Below are 16,900 nucleotides of genomic sequence, written 5' to 3' on the forward strand. Positions count from 1 at the left end.
GTAAATGAAACTCTTACACACCATAAACTGAACATTTCTGAAAGGCAATTTGACAAAACATGGACTTAAAAATACTTATTACTTTTTGATCCAGTGATTACATTTGTAGGACTTTGCCACATAGGGGAAAAATCAGATAATCAAGTGAAGATGTCTATATAGGAATGATTGCTCAATATTTTATATAGTAAAGAATGGAAGCAATCTAAACATTCATTAACAGAGAACTGACTAAATTATTATATATTTATAACATGAAATATTATGCAACCCATAAATAAGCAGATTCATTCTGATGTAGAAAGATGTTCAAAATGTTACAAAATAACATGTAGAACAATATTTATAAAACAGCCTATGTAATTTATATACATATGTATGTATATCTGTGTCTGTGTCTACCCATAGGAAAATGTTTAGAAGGACACAAACCAAAAGGTTTGTAAGTGCTTTACACTGGAGAGCAGGAACTCAGGTGACTGATCTACTCACTGGTCATCTGTTACAGTGCAAATTTTCTTCCTATAATACATGCAGAGTATTAAACAACAGAAAAAAAAGGCTATCACTGGTGTCAGTTTTATAGGTGAATTTTGCCAAACTTTCAGAAATCAACATAATTTAAATTCCATCACAGCACAAAAAAAGTGGGAAAAAATTTTAATCCATGTTAGGCTAGAATAACAAACAAAAAATGCTACAGAAAATCTAATTTATGAATATAAATATAAAATCATTAGAAATAGCAAATTCAGCAATATATCAGAATAGGGGTTATTCTCGTAATCCAAGAATACTTAATTAGACTATATAGAGAAGTAAGTTATCACATAAGTCAAAGTTGGACAATCAAATAATCATCTCAATATGTATGTACTGACTCTATCCTAATTTTAAAACAAAATAAACCAGGAGTAGAAGTACCTATCTTTAATGCGATTAAAACGATTTCTTTTTCAAACTCCCAACAGTAAAACACTAAAGGTACGCCCATTAAGTTCAGGACCCAAATAAGAATTCCTGTAATAGTATGTATCACTGAACACCATACTAGAAGTTCTAGCCAAAATACTAAGAAAAGAATTAAAATGAAAGAAACAAATACTAGAACGGAGACAAAATTATTATTATTCAGAGACAATATAGTTGCTTAAGAAAAGAGAAACAACTGAAAAATTCTGTAATAATAGAATTAAGAAAGTTAAAAAATATTTCACAAATATTTATCGACTATGTACCATAGTAAATCCTGTCATAGGTGCAAGGGATACAACAGTGAATAAAAATAAAGACCCAGGGTGCATTTTAGAGCCTAACAAAGAATAAAAATATAAGTTCTTCATATTCATTTTTCCTATGTTCATGAACAAAACAAATGCAAGTGACATCAGTTTCCATGTTCAGGCAATTCAGTAAATGGGCTTCATAAGCCCACTTAAAAGTGTACAAACATCAACGGCATTTCTATAATCAGTGAATACCAGTTACAAGATATAATTTAAGAACAGTCTATCCACTACAGCAAACAAAAATAAAATATAAAATATGTAGACATAAATTTAACAGGAAACATGTAGAGTCTATATAAATAAAAGTATGAGATTTCACTTACTGAGGTGAGAGATAGAGAGACAGACAGACAGGGAGAGAGCGCGAGCAAGCACGCACACACACGAGTGAGGGGACACATTTAAAATAAAAGAAAAAAAAGGAGGCACATCATGCTCTTAGATTGTAAAAGTGTAAATTCTCTCAAAATTAATCTATATATTTAGTGCAATCACATTCAGAACACCAATGGGTTTTTAAAGAAGTGACAAAACAATTCTAAATTTCATTTGAAGAATCAACGGGTGAGAATGGGCAAATACTTTTAAGGAAAACATGAATTCCAAAAGAGAAGTCCTGACAGCATCCACACATTTTCAGACAAAGGTGGACTGAGAGTCTGGCTCTGCTGCAAGATGACTCTCCTTGTCCTGTGCAGCTCTAGAGGCTGGTATGTACTTCTTATGGCTTTACCTATATAATCCCTTGCAGCAGAGCAACTCTCCCCGCAAAAGGAGGCCTCTTAAGCCAGATGTGTGTGAAGCCACAAAGTGTAGGAGAGATGGCTGCCAGCACAAAGAACTGAACTTCATTAACAAGGGTTCATGAGCACACCGAGATTCAAGTCAATTCTTTGATGGAAAAGGGGGGAAAACCTGGTGAATGCACTTCCTGGGTCTTTATGTTCAGTATTAATGATTTCCAGGAAACGCTGGAATTGAGCAACTGATGAAAGCCCTTATTAGGCTATTATGAGATAATAAGGTAAAATTTAATTTTATCCTATGATGAATATTATACCATATATTGGGATTCCAATAAAAATCTGAAATCAAATCGATAATATTTAGTAGTTACATTTACATCTCAATTTTTAATAGCATTTTAGAATATAATTCATTCGCCCACACATTTCCTAAACATTAACTCCCTCCAGTGCTTGCAAGTGGATGAAAATCCAGTATACGTGAAGAATAAGGGGTTAGGCCTGTTTTACAGATACACATAAAAGACTGAACAACTTACCATATACCACACAGAGCAAGTGAGCTGCAGCTGAGACTGGGGTTGAGCTTCCAATATCTGGGTCTGAACTAGGGACCCCCGCCCCCTCCTCTCCCTTCCTTTCCCACAGTCACGCTAATGAAGCTAATGAGGTCCAGAGGATCTTAGGCTATGAGCTTCTATCACCACATGCACTGTCAGCTGTATTCTGTTCTGAAACTAACAGGCCAAATGCCCAAGTTTGACCAGACAGCAGTCCTTTAAATTTTAAAACTGATTGTTCCAAAAGGGACCAAGGATAATAACTAACACATGTGTGCTTACTCTTTGCCAGACACACTGTTCTTAGGACTTCAAACATACTTATGTAATCTTTACAACATGCCTCACGAAGTAGACCCTAGTACGATCATACCCCAATTTATAGATGACAAAACTGAGGCATAGAGAGGCCACTTAACTTCCCAAAGGCCATAGGGGCTGCTAACAGAGGAGCTCAGGGGTTCTGCGCCAGGGCCTGTGCTTTCTATCAGGGTGCAAGTCTGCCCAGCACCACATCTACCAACACAGAACTCCATCTCTCTGTATACCCGAAGGCCAGCTAAGAGCACTCTCTGCACTGAGAAAATATGCAGAGGATGGTCCAACCTAAATTACCCTTAATATTAGGTTTAATTAATACAAATTGCAAAGCATGGCTAATTGCTGTTGTTAAATCTTTGTACTTTGTTATATAGCTGAAAATATTCTTGTACAGTGTTTGAAATTGTCAAACTAAAAATCTATCTCGAAAACAATGAAGTTAGCCATCATTTGTGAAATCTTACTTTGGTATCAGCCCACTGTGGCAACCCCTCTCTGAATGACTACAGCCTTGCTGGGGTGGCCCTTGGTGCCCCCTGTCTTGTGTTGGCTGTGCATATTTATCTTGTTAATCAAAATGCAAGTTTCCTGAGAGCAAGGCCATCCTATAAAATCCTGCAAAACACTCTGTACACAGGTACTTAAATTTTTGGTGACCAGGGATACAGTGGAATAAATATTTTCACTGTGACAAATGAAAACATTTAAATCCTGTAAATAAATCCTAGACGGCCACATTTAATCATTTTGACAATTAACTTCCCACTGCTAGCATTTTCTCTAATTCATCACGTTTATGGAATGCTGACTGGGTACCAGGAATTGCAATGAGTGCAATATTCAAACTAAACCAGTTAAGCCACACAATTGTCCTATGAGAGTGTCCCCATTATATAATCAGCTCCATTTTATAGAGGAGGAAACTGAGATTTAGAAAAATAAAGGAACTTATTCAAGGTTCTACCACTCGTAAGAGATGGTGCTAGAATTCAAATCCAGACCCTCTGCTTCCAGAGACTGGGCTCTTAACTTCTCTCCCTAACTATCCCATCCCCTACCCTCCATCAAGCCCCACCACCAGCTTAAGTTAGTTCACCAAAAGTTTTTACCTACAGCTCCACTTTCCTCACGATCTCATTTTCTAACTAAACTTTAGTACAATATTAATAGCCTTTAAATGAAAGGCAATAGCAAGCATAGTCCTACACAACTAGCACTGTCAAGAGGGTCTTGCGTCTCATATGCTTTAGCGTGTTCCTTTGACAACCCATCAGGTAATCCTTCTGATCTTTCCATCAGGAAGAGCTGTGCCTCTGTTAAACAGTTTAAGGACTCTACAAATTTTATAGCTGATGAGGTATTAAGCAAGTTGCTAAAAATAGGAGGTTCAATGCCCAATTTAAGGTCCACTGAAATGTTTAGGTGTATATATAATTTCATTCTGGTTCCATTTTTTTCTCAAATTATGTTATAATACATATCCAGTTATACATTATAATTAAATATATTATGACTGTTTTGACTTTTTCACCTACTTGTAATTTAAATACTCTTACTTGTAATGAGAGCATTTTTTAAATGCTTTGGGGGCAAAATGAAATATAAGTAACTGCCCAGTAGATGTTCAGCTCATTTTCAACAATGAAAACAGAAAAACAATTGGGAGACAAAAGTCAGAACGGGGGAAAAACTGGCGGCCCATGGACTTTATCCACCCGACAGGCTTATTTTTAAAGTCTAGACAGTAGTTTTAAATTTTTTAATTAGTTGTCAACATTTAAAATCCAAGAGATTTTATATAAAAGTCCAGATTCCTTGTTTTTCTTGAAAAACTGGAAGCTCTGGCAACGCTTTAAGCCTGCTCTCCATACATGGCAACATTTGAAGCTGAACAACAGCTTCTATGAGCCATGAGATTTTGTTTGCCAAAATCTCCACCCAGATGGTGCCGCTCATTTAAAACCACCCGCCTCAATTCACTATGGCATTTGACTTTGCAGTCCTGGGCTAAGTCAACAGCAAATCAATTCTTGATAGAGAAATATGCAGCTACAATTATTAGAATTTTCCAGCTGCTGGAGGACCTCAGAGTACCCCTTTTCCACTCCTTTATCTGAAAAGATGGGATTAGTTAGAAATTTGGCTGGAGAGAGGCAAAAAGAATAAAGGCATCTATTTACAAAACCTCCTAAGCCAGGGAGCATCTTTGTGCTGCTGGCTCTAACTCCTTACTTAGTAAGTTCCTTCTCCAGACTTTCCCCAGACTCATTTCCCACACAAACCTCATCATCAAACTGCTTGCCCTAGGGCCACACTGACTTAGGCTAAAAGCAAAAATGGCACAATCAAGTCTTCATTCTTCCAGGGCTCCAACCCCACCAAGACGCCTTTCCTTAACCACCCACCTGGAGGCGCCATGTACACAACAATCTACTTTTCTCAAGGTCAAAACAAAACCAAGCTCCTTCTTGAAAAACAGCTGCTGCAGCCATTGTTCAACACACAGGCATTTGGAGTGTTCATGTAGAAAAGTCAAAATTTCCCCTTGCAGGAAGTTCCTGGAAGGAAGTTGGTGCCCTGAAGCTCAGCCACTCCTCAGACCAGAGAAAACAAAGGCAACACAGGCATCTATTCCCCAGGACGGCCACAGCATCCCAGAATAGGAAGCAGGATCCTGAGGCAGCAGAAGCATTAGTGAGCTATGCAGGCTTTCTGGGCAGGCTCTGGTCAGATGAGCCTTTCACTTTGCACTTGTGAGGAAAAATGGTGGTTTGGGGGCCACATTTTAATCAGGATCCAACCATGAAACAAGCTGAAGATTTGAATGGGGTTGTGGATATCAGTTAGTTATTTGTCACCCACCATTGTCCTGATTCTAGAGTCCTGTGGAAACTAGAGCCCACTGCCATTAGCAATAAAAGTACCTGGTGACCAAGGAAAGCAGCAATGTACTAGTACACGTGGAATGTTACTCTTGACACTGTACATCCGCAATGATTGAAATTCTTTCTTCTTAAAGTATTTTAAAAACAATACGTGTGCATTTAAATTTTTCCAAACAGAACTAAGTGGTAGTAAGTGGTAAGTATCTCTGGACCCATATTCACCACTTCCACTCTCTTTCATTATTATTGTTTTTATGGTCCTTTACTGGTTATCAGTTGAACCAAACAATAAAGAGGTCTGTATCTCTTTTTCATATGTCCACCTCAGAATCTTATTGACTGACCGACCGCCTGCCAACCTCATATCTAACTCATTCACACTTCCTTTACCTCTAATTCTTCCTAGTTTTCTGGATTATGCTATTTTTAGTTCTTTAATTGGTTAGCTGTTTCTTGTTTCAACAGCATTACATAGTCTTTCTTGATATTCCACCATGTAAGAGAAGGAAATAAGCATCCCAACGCATCACTCTCTTGCCTCTCTTTTCCTCCTGCCATCTACCCTCGGACTTCTATCAGCTTTTCCACTCTTTTCATATTGCCAGGTTTTTAAACCTTTGTTTGTTTGTTCTGTAGTTGTAACTATATCTTCCCTGTTTTATGTGGAGATTAATCAATAAGCTATTTAGCTACATTTTCGACATTATGATCATGCAAATATTACTTCCTGAAGAACCAACAGCAGTGCTCAAGTCTTGGAGAAGGAAATATAATCCTCTGTCAGTGAACTAGACTAAACCTCAGGGTCAAGTGGGTTCTCTTTTCTTACATGTCATTAAATGCTCAAAATTATTCCACACTTTAGTTTGCTTTAATTTTCACATTATAAAAAACATATGAAAGGACTATTTGATTACCACCAGTCCTAGTCAATATTTCTGTCCATGTGGTTTTTTTCAAATGAAAACTACATTCATATGATTTAAATACTATCCAGTGTTCATCCCTTTCTAACAAAAAAAAAAAATGCATATTCCTGTGAAAGCACAAGGGAACAGTTATTGAGCTAAACAATTAAGCCAATAAAAAGCATCCCTGAGGTCCAAATGCTCTAAGGCATATGCCCAATGGGAGGGATAACACCAGGTGAAGAGATGACTCACTTAGCATGGCTACTTTTTCTTTTTCATTTTTTTACCCTGTGTGCAGGCTAGCTATGTGATTTAGCTTCTTGGCTACCTGACTTTTATTAGTTCATTTGCTTTAAAAAATAATAGCAACAAGATATAATTAAAAACATATATAGTCTTCAATTACATACTTGACAGTGTTAAGAAACAGAAAATGGGTCATAACACCTAGCAGAGAGTAAATTGCTTCTTCCAGAAGATAAATTAATTTCTAAAACAGGCAAAGTTACAGGAGAAGCAATGTTGAACAGAAAAAAGAAAGAGCAATGGTTTGGGTGTAAGACAAAGCGGAGTTTAAATTCTGGATGATAACCTGCCTTGCAGATGTTGGGAAAGTTACTGAAGCTCTCTGAACCTCTGATTCCAAATCTGTAAACAGGCAAAATACCACATCTCTTGCAGAGAAACCGTGAAGATGAAATAAGATGACATGTGTAACACAACCAGGACAGTCCCTGGCACTTACAAATCAGTGCTTAGTAACACTAGATCTTACATGTCCAGGCTCAAGTGTTTCTCGAATTAGCTATAATGAATGGAGACCAGGGATTAAGCTGTACTTATTCAAGTCCTAGGAAGAAATAGGAGAGTGGGGTGGCAGGCAGGAATTGTTAAGAATCTAGTCATAAACTAAAGGAATTGTACAAAATGAAGACAAGACATACAATGCTAAACAAAAATTTGGTCAAGGATAATGTTACTACAAAATTCTTTTAAATTTAGACTTGTTGCAAGATTTTTTTAAAGGCCTCTTCTTTGATTATAATTCTAAACAAGACACATTAGAATATTAAGATCTTTTACAAGCAATATATACATACCATAACACAGACAATTAAGAAGACATTCCAAAAAATACTACTTTACTAATAAAAAAGAAAAATCCATAATTTACAATTAATCTAAATTTATAGGTTTTTAAAAAGAATAAGGCTCTCTATGAATCACTCCAAAAATTGATTATGGAATTATGAATTCTAGAATTCAGGATGATAAATACTCCCATATGTTGTACATATGTAAGAGTCATGCACGGAAACATGGTGTCACTAAAACTTCTCCAAAACCATGGCAATATTTCAAGCTCCACCTCTCAGTTATACGAATTTTACTCTCTGAAATCTAAACATTCTCTTCTTTAGTTTGCTTGTACCTGCTTAATCCACACTATCTCACTGATGTAAATTTAAAATGATTTCTAGCCAAGATGGCATTACTAGACACCTACGTGCTTACAAAAATAGCTTCTGTTTGGAAGTGAGTGGTGAGTTGTTAGGATGATCTAGACCACCATCTAAACACATGAAATTTTCCATATTTATTTAGTTTTTTAGTATGTAATATTATTAATAAGTCTCTTTTTTTTTTCATTATTTAATTGGCTTTTCTTTCACTGTTTCTATGTAAGGTTAATATTAAACCTGCTTTATATTTCTACTCACTGCCAACGTCATGCTATTTAATAGTATTTCCTTTAATCCGTCACGACAGAAAAAAATGGTATTTAAAATTCTCTTTAACTCATCAAAAGAAGGGAAGGGACATCCAAGTCAATAGCAAAAAAAACAATCCAATTAAAAAATAGGCAGAGGATCTAAACAGACATTTTTCCAAAGAATACAGACGGCCAACAGGTAAATTAGAAGATGCTAAACATCACTAATCATCAGAGAAATGCAAATCAAAACCACAATGAGTGATCACCACACACCTGTTAGAATGGCTATTATCAAAAGGACAAGAAATAACAAGCGTTGGCAAGGATATGGAGAAAAGGGAACTTTTGTGCATTGTCGGTGGCAATGTAAATTTATACAGCCATGATGAAAAACAGTTCAAAGGTTCCCCAAAATATTAAAAATAACACTACCATATGACCCAGCAATTTCACTTCTGGGTATTTATCTGAAAAAAGTGAAAAACTAACTCAAAAAGATATATGTACTCCACTGTTCATTACAGCATTACTTACAATAGCCAAGATGTGGAAGCAACCTGTGTCCATCAATGGATGAATGGATAAAGAAAATGTGGTGTATATATACAATGGTATATTATTCAGCCATGAAAAAGAATAAAATTTTGCCATTTGTGACAACATGGAAGAAACTTGAGGGCATTATGCTAAATGAAATAAGCCAGACAAAGACAAATACCGTATGATTTCACTTATATGTGAAAGGGGAAAAAAAAAAATAAGCTCATAAATACAGACTGGTGGTTGCCAGAGGTGGGGGAAAGGGGCTGGGAGAAATGAGTGAAGGGTGACTGACAATCAAAAGGTATAAACTCCCACTTATAAAATAAATAAGTCGTGGGGTGAAATGTACAGTTAATATGATACCATATATTTGAAAGCTGCTAAGAGAGTAGATCTTAAAAGTTTCCGTAAGAAAAAAAAATTCTGTAGCTATGTATGCTGACAGATGTTAACGAGACTTATTGAGGTGATTATTTCACAATACTATATACAAATATCAAATCATTATGCTGTATACTTTAAATTAACACAAAGTACATCAATTACATGTCAATTTTTTAAAAAGGGAGGGGAGAAATAACCAAAATCAGTCCCTTTATTAATGTGATACTTTCAACTATCTCTGTAGAAAGCAAGTGATAAAATCCTGTCCTCCAGAAAGGCACAACCAGGAGCCTTGGTGGCAGGTGGGGATGGCTACAGTACCCCAGGGCAAGTCAGAGTGAGGTAGGTATAAAGGCAGAGGCACAAAAATAACATTTTCTGTGAATCAAGTAAATTCATGGCTCATTGTCCACTCCGGGTTGTAAGTTCTGTTTTGTAGCCAACTCAAAGTCGAGTGAGCTGAAGTGGTTTGAGAATACTTGTTCTTTTGCCATCTTTATCTTAAATCTAATTTTTTCTCGTCTTTCATGGTTATTGATCATATCCCCAGTCTTAATAAAAAGCTATTAAGCACTTCGAGAAATTATTAATCAGGTATTCATCATTGCTCTAGAACGCTTTTTCCCATAGCACAGAAACCAGAAAGCTGCTAGGATTTTCACTCTGCTGCTCAATTTTACCTTTATTATAATTCCACATCACTTCCTTTATGCTAGTTAACTACCTAACCATCCATAAGAGTGATTACACATTATGGAATTATGACTCTAACAATTAGCTGACTGGATAGGTTTGAGGAGTGTGCTATGCTTCTGTGTTTAGCCTCCTGAGATAGAAAAGTATCTTGGTATTTGATCCAGGTTCCTACCTGGAGGCTGAGCCACATCTAAACCATCCCAGGGTAATGACTTGAGAACCTACTGCTCGCTCCTGGCACAGAAAGATTACACAGTCTTTGCAAAGCGTGACTGCCATTACTCAAAGCATTTCATACATGCTCATCGTTTTTGTCTGTGTGAGTACGGAAAGTTCTTTCTACAGAACATTTTTAGCAAAGCAGTATCACTATTCTCAGAAAAAGTTTTAGAAAAAGGAAATGATTCTGGTCTTCACAAGAAGGCTCAGGCTCAAATTCCACTTCTGACACACACTAAAAAAAACGAGGGAACTGTCTGACTGCTGATGTTGGCAAAATGCATGCGCACACACACAAAAGCGAAATCCTCTTATCTAAGAAGTGGGCAGGTTGAAGAACAATCAATTATGGTAATGGAATTATGGGCTACTGAAACTCCATGGGAATTTTTCACAAGGAAACTCTACATCTTTTCATGAGGTTGGCAGAATATAAGAGACAGACATATACAACACAGGGGAGCGCAAGACTACAATCATGCCTTCAAGTTACTATACAAACATTAGCTTTTCTTAGAAGTAATGTGAACTTACTGAAAAGCTTTTGTGAAGGTATTTACAGCACCTTAAAGTTTCGAGGTAACAAAAATGCCATCAGTCATTGCACAGTAGTGAAAAATGCATTCTCATTAATGAGTCCTCTACCTGAATCCAATGTTTGATTCTGTGTTTTAAAAACACAGCCAAAACCAATTCAAGCGATAACAAGATAAATGTTTTTAGAAGCATCATCATCAAGAAAATACATACATGGGTCTTTAATTGGTACCTATATGATATACCAATGCTTGATTCTTCAGATACTTACACTATCCAGCTCTCTGTTGGACTGACGTAGAAAAGACTGAAGAAACTGCAAACACTTCCTACACAGAAACAGGCATTTTGTTTTTAACACAGCATCTAGTTCCATGTAATAGTATGCACTCATACATGGTAATAATATTTGCACAGTACATAATTATGGAATGAATATCAACATCATATTTTCATGGAAAGCAACTGCATCATTTCTTAAAGGCTCTTATGTAAGAGGGCTGACCTATCAGTAGCCAGTTCGTGCTGCTAAAAATCTACTAATGTGGATGTGGCTCTGTTTATTCTCTTCCAAATCTCTCTTTGGGTAGCCTCAGGGTATCTCTACAACCTCTCAGTTCTCAGCCTGCTGGGAGACTTCCCACCGCTCTGTTCAGTGAACCCTGAGAGAACTGGTGTGACCTTGGGCCTCTCTAGAGAGCTGTTTCCACCACTCCCATAGTTGGTGGCTCTGCACTCTGCTTGTTCTCTCAAGGCCCTCCTGCCTGTGCACCGGGTTTGGCTGTTTTATGAGCGGCTGTTCGTGCTCATTGTCTTGCATTTTATGGAAACCTAGCAAATGTATTAGCAACCTGTGCAAGTAAAATCAGCATCACTGGCATGTCTGACGTTGGCTTTAGCATCATCAGTAGAAAAATATGGTGACTCAAATGACCACTCATTCTGTTTCACTCTTAGTCGAGAGATCCTCTCCTGGGAAGTCATAGTCTGAACTGTATCCTAGAAAAGTCCATTCAAAGACACCTCAGGGACAGCAGGACTGACTGGGATCCTGCTGTGCATCATTCATTTTGCTCAGAACCAGGGGATATGGAAATAAAAAACCTAACCTTTATCTCTTCATCCAAAGACAACTTCCCTCCCCTCAAGAGTCATCCTGGCTCATTGCCATATATGCAAATAGAATTTTGGAGGAAAAAAAAAAAATAGCTAGACCACGTGGTCAGGTATCAGAGCATGGCACCAACAGGAAGTTGTTGTATCTCAGGTGAACCACATGTGGAACTGTGATTATTATGAAATGCATTACAGAGCTGGTGAAATAATTAACCAAGTCTTTGGAAAATAAGAGATTCCTAGAAGGATAAATTCATTTTATTTTTATTTTGTTTAGAATTTTTTTTACAAATTCACATGCCTTTATTGTCTTAAACATCTTTTTTTTAACATTGTGAAAAAAAATTCCCTTCATATAACACCTCTACAACTTGACTCATGGAGAACAAACAGGTAAGTTATCAGTCTATTCTGAAAACAAATTTGGTCAAAATTTGAAAGAACCCAGGTATGAATAACTTTGTAAGTAATGTTTATTAAGTATAGAGCCCTAAAGTGGACTTGTTTAAACTTCTGATGTCCTCTGCCACCACGGAATTATCACAATAATGCTCAATGTGTGGGATGAAATCATGAATGCTATGCCATCTTGAGGACTTGTAAGAACTGAGCTGTAATATTAATCCCTCTCTGGGGCCTACAGTTTTGGATTCGGAAGCCCTGGGCTTGGGCCCAGAAACCTGCGGTATTAACAAAAGCACCCCAGGGGCTTCTGGTGCAGGTGTTCTGAAGCAGGGGTTCCTTCCACACCTTGAGAACTTCGGCTTTGAAGGGCACAGAGTAGAGCCAGGGAGAGAAACTACTTGGTTTACCACTGGAATCACAAAGGGACCAAGTTCCCGAGTCATCAAAGAAGCAATCCTCAAATATATTCAGGTATTTAACAGCTGAGGGAGAAAGGCAGAGAATTACAAAATTAAAGTGAACCATCTAATTTACTGAACATCTCAACTCTACAGCAGAGAAAAGGCAATTTTATGACTATCTGCTCCGAAGCGGTTTTCAAAAGAGTTGTGGAGTTTTGTTTTGTTTTAGTTTTCCTCCTAAGGAAACCCAGATCACATTATATAATGAAAGAAGCTGAAGAAATTAATCATGAGCTGTCATTGTTTTTGCAGAAACTTGTATTCCACATTGTAAAGGATAGTTGTATACCATTTAAAATATTACATACTGTTAACAGCTACAAGGGGTTAAGCTTCACTGCACAAAATGCTATGCATGACTGGGTATTGCTAGATGAGCGCAACTAGGATTTTTTAAAAAAAGCTGTCACTCATTTCAAATTCACATGAACTATGATCTTCTTGACACGGCATGAACATGAACTCTTTTTCTATTTACTTTTTTCCTCTGGAAGTTTGACTCTTATGTAGCCTTACTATCTGGATCTCAAAGACACCTTCACCAAAAAGTATAATCCACCTTGACTGCTGCTGCTATTTCCTAGCATTGCCACAGTTTAAAGTCCCACATCAATATTTGCTTATTCTTCAGCCATGTAGATAATGGCCACCACCACTTTTTACCTTGTCACATAGCTGCAGCCTAGATATCCCGGTCTTACTTGCTATTTGCACACACACTCTCCATCCAACAGAACCCTGTTGCTCTAAGCAACACTATTAGCCTAATATAAACAGCCATTCTCTTTCTAAGTAACCTTTGAATCTTATTGAACTTCCCAATATTGTGTGCCCTGTTACAGAGATCTGGATTTAACACTTGAGGCTCACTGTGACTGCTGCTAGTGAAACATCAAAACCATCTCCTTAAAGTCAGACTCTCAAACCCACTCAAAGGTCGGACCTGAAGTGTAAGTTTCTAGAAGAGGTCCATCCTGGCCGCCCCCACCATTACACCCTCTCACACTGCCTGTCTTTATTCTTTTTTTTTTTTTTTTTCAGAATTTTGATCATGGTGTTGAAATTATTTATCTGTATGTGTACTGGTGAAAATGTGTTTTCCCTACTTGTTTGGAAGCTCTAAGAGGATAGGGATCTTACTCTGCTGTGTATCATTGTATTCCTAGCACTTAGCAAGGTACCTGGCATATCACCAAAGAAATTGTTTTTTAATAATAGAAACTATTTGAGATTCCAAAGGTGTAAAGTTCTAGTCCGGCAAAGCTGGGTACTACCACTGTCACTTTCAGCCTGGTCTGGAATGTGGGGGTCACTTGTTCTCCTTCCTTGCAATACATGATGGTGAGCCTGATGCAATGTTCTCTTCTTTGCCTGTCATCATGCTGCTGGGGTAGCAAAAACAACACTAATTCCATATGAAATTCTGCCTTCATTTGGTTTATTATCTACACGCAGCACCATACAAACTGCAAAAGTATCAATATTATCTTGAGTGTTTCTCTGGGTCTGCAGAGTCATTGGCACCTGGAAGCTACTGGGTGACTGCCTTGGAGCCTTCCGAAATGCCTGAAGTCAGGCCGGAAAACTTTTCTTATACAGTTGATAACTATACTGAGAGCCCATGTCTGGAAGACTATCAGGGTAAAATATGCTGAACAAAGCCAGACACTGATTCACTCTTGGTGACAGAAAAGGACTGGACACCACTAACCCGGTAGAAACATCTAAAGGAGGTTTTCCAATTAAGTAATACCATGTCCTGTGAATCTCTCTCAGCAGTCCACCTGCTTGATCACAGCCAGGGCTCTAATCTGTTTTCATTCATTCATTCATCTGTCCAACAATATTTTCTAAGCCTCTACACTGTGTCTGGCCTCATACTTGGTACTTGGGGTCTAGCAAGGCACAAAACCTCTCATGGATCTTCTAGCAGGGAGAGACAGATATCAGGCAAATAAATGTACAGAATGTAAAAGAGTACTGAAAATTCCTAGGGGAAAAAAAACAAACAAACAAGAAAAAGCAAGAGGTTAGAATGTGTTATGGGGAATGGTAGTGAGGGAAGTCCTCATGTAAATGACTTAAGTAAAGGCTTAAAAGAGAGGAGGGAATGAGATATGCTGATTCCAAGTGGAAGCGTAGTCCAGAATACACATACCTCAAAGGCAAAGTCTCAGAAACATATGGGAGGATGGCGGGTTCAAGAAATGTCAAGGAGAATGGAGGGAGGCAGGAATAGAGAAGGCAGAGGACTTAACCAATAGGTCCTCTAAGATTTTAGCTTCTACTCAGAATGAGACAGGAAGCTCTCAGATGGTTCTTAGCAGAGTAATAAAATAGCTGCCTTATGCTTTAACAGGATAACTGACTGCTGGTGGAAGAGTACACTGGGAGGGAGGGAGAAAGGGAAGGCAAGAGAACTTCCTTTAATATCTCCACACTGGAAATAGTAGTTTTTGCTCTGTATTGTAACCAAAAGGCATTTTGGAGCATACTGATTAACCTGCCAAAAAATCTGATCAAGCACCTTTCCATCAATAGAGAACAGAACTGCTATTTTCTCATCTTTCTTCTTTAGAAGAAGTATGGTATATCAGAGACATGGGCTTCACGACAGACCTGATTTCAACTCCCATCTGCTTCACTGTAGGATAAATGTAACGGGCCGAGTTACATTTTCTCCTTTAAAAAAAAAAAAAAGATGAACATGCCACCCACTGAACGTGGGGCCTGGCAGAGCATGCAGGTGATGAATAAAGGGTAGCTGTAACTATCATTACAGTGACGATATTTAGAGACCCTCAAGGCTTTGTCAAAAGTTCAAAAGCTGTAGAAGGTCAATGAAGACACAGTAGCATCTTCTCCATTTACTAATCTCACTGCCAAACCTTCTTTAAAGTACAATACCAGGGACTTTTTAAAAACTGGTACAAGTCTAAATACCATTTCATCAGGACATCATGAGATTTAGCAAGAATGGTAATAGTTGTACTAAAACAATCAAAGACGGGTGTTAGCTATGGACTTAGAACTCCATTATTCTTGATGATTAAGATAAAATGATATTCAATCCCAACCACATGCCAGATGCTGCGTAAGAATTTCTAGATAAATGCTCTGGTAAATGTTTTAAAATAATTTTTTTTTTTTTAGCAAAATCTATCTTCTCTTCACAAAAGAATGAGTATTTTTTTTCAAATAACCTAGAAAACCAAAGGTTTCATTTGACAAATGTATTTCCTAATGTTTTTTAAAAATCCATTCCTTTCCAATATTTTCTCTTTACAAAGGCAGAGACCTCTGGTTACCTAACCAAACAACCACTCCCCCTAACCCTTTCTAGCAAAGGCCTGATGCTGTTAGGGTATCCATACCTCCCTTACATACTTCAAGGGATAATGGTAGTAGCCCTGCCCTCTGTTCAGGGGTGAATCCTGAATCCCAACCAAATAGGATCATCACTGCATCCAGGGTTTGGTTCCCCTTGCTGGGGAAGTGAGCTGACCGTGATGGCAGGTCTGACTCAAGAGACTCAGAAAAACTGAACACTGATATTGGCGGTGGCTATGTGTTAGAGGGACCTTGGGGAAGTTTGCCTTACTCCCAAGAAGGAAATACTTGGAAAAAAAGAGAGACCTTTTTGCCTCTAGTTTTGCTGTATCTAGATATGGAGCTGGAAGCCCTGTGGCTGGCGTGCTAAGTACCTCAGGCAAAAGAATCCCAAAGAAGCCAGAGGCCAGAACTGTCACATCTAGAGCCTTCCGTTTCTCTGGACTTGCTTGCTCCACAAAAGAATTAATTTCTTCCTTTCTGAAGCCAATCAGAATTGGGTATTTCTGCTACCACAGCCTGCTAAAACTTGTTTTAATAAATGATTACCAATTTTCTTTTAACCCAGTATTACAGCTGAAATTATTTTGATACATGACATCACATTTGTGCAAATAGATGACCTTTAACCTCTTATTTACTGCTTTTCATAAGTGTAACATACATTCCCTTCTAAAAAACATTTTTAAACTTTATAAATAAACTAACTGAAATCTGAGATTTCAAAAAATGTCTTCATTTTTATTTAACTTCACATATTTTTGTTTTGTTATTTACAAA

The sequence above is a fragment of the Pteropus alecto genome, unplaced genomic scaffold (assembly GCF_000325575.1).
Source record: "Pteropus alecto unplaced genomic scaffold, ASM32557v1 scaffold95, whole genome shotgun sequence".
Taxonomy (NCBI): Eukaryota; Metazoa; Chordata; class Mammalia; order Chiroptera; family Pteropodidae; genus Pteropus; species Pteropus alecto.